This window comes from Convolutriloba macropyga, chromosome 15, assembly GCF_964194025.1.
Source record: "Convolutriloba macropyga chromosome 15, txConMacr16.3, whole genome shotgun sequence".
NCBI lineage: Eukaryota > Metazoa > Xenacoelomorpha > Acoela > Convolutidae > Convolutriloba > Convolutriloba macropyga.
Window position 1 is genome coordinate 34358644 of NC_134482.1, and position 597 is coordinate 34359240.

The window sequence follows — 597 nt, forward strand, 5'->3', positions numbered from 1 at the left end:
AAATTATTTAATTTATACTCCAAACACGGCGACACACGTGAATTTCATCAACATCAGAACAACATTGCAGCAGTGTTACTTCGTGAACGAGAAACAAACATTTAAATCTCTTGCTTTTGAAACTAGTATTTTTTCATCCACTAACTACTCTATTGTTGAATTTAAAAGATGAACAAGATACTGCGTCGTAAATTGAAATCAGTAGCAACAGTGTCGACTGGTAAAAGAGTCACCAGAGCATTGGTTCTTAGTATCAACAAGAAATTCTGTTTTTTTTCTGTTGGTTTTTGCTCGATTGGTATCATAATTAACTAAAATTTCAACCCTGCTATTTTGGAAGTTGAAATCATCATTGCACGATCAAAAAGGAGACACAGTTTCCTATATGCTTTAGGCTGCAAAAGTCTGGGGGTAAAAATTATGCAATTTAAAAAAAACGAAAAAACAAAATCTGAAACTATTATATAAAACCATGCAAATATGCAATTGTTGTTCCAATATCAGTCAAAGATATGCCCTATTATTATGTACAAAATCGCCATGAAATATTTCTGAAAAGTTGACCTTAGTCGGTGAAAATTCTGACAAAAATTTAAG